This window comes from Olea europaea, chromosome 11 (genome assembly GCF_002742605.1).
Source record: "Olea europaea var. sylvestris chromosome 11, O_europaea_v1, whole genome shotgun sequence".
In the NCBI taxonomy this organism is placed as follows: Eukaryota; Viridiplantae; Streptophyta; class Magnoliopsida; order Lamiales; family Oleaceae; genus Olea; species Olea europaea.
Window position 1 is genome coordinate 4,970,157 of NC_036247.1, and position 496 is coordinate 4,970,652.

Below are 496 nucleotides of genomic sequence, written 5' to 3' on the forward strand. Positions count from 1 at the left end.
CACTATGATGCATTGATACAGACAAGTATTTTCGACATGAAACGTGTTAGATACGTTGACACGCGATTTTTCATAAATGTAACAACACGGCAATCACTAACATGTTGAATAAATTCTTTAAAATTCTTAATTTATATAGTATAATTTTAGTTTTATACTTATTAATTTTTCTTGTTGAAATTTTTTAAACTGGGTTCTAATTTGTTATTTACTAATAACTTTGATTTAAAAGTATATAATATTTAAAAAAAATGGAAAAATGATCATGGTAGAGTGTTTGAGTAGCGTTGGACATGGACACACCAGCCGAGTTTTTGAAGTGTCAGTGCTACAAAGGATATACATAACTTTCAGCTTCATTTTCTGTTTCCTATGGATGTTAAAGGTTTTAGCTTGCATCACATGTTATCAGTAATATGAGATTTGGTTTTTTACACGAGATAATGGTCTTCAGTTTCTAGCATGGATTCTTTACCGTAGTTATAAGAATCAGTTT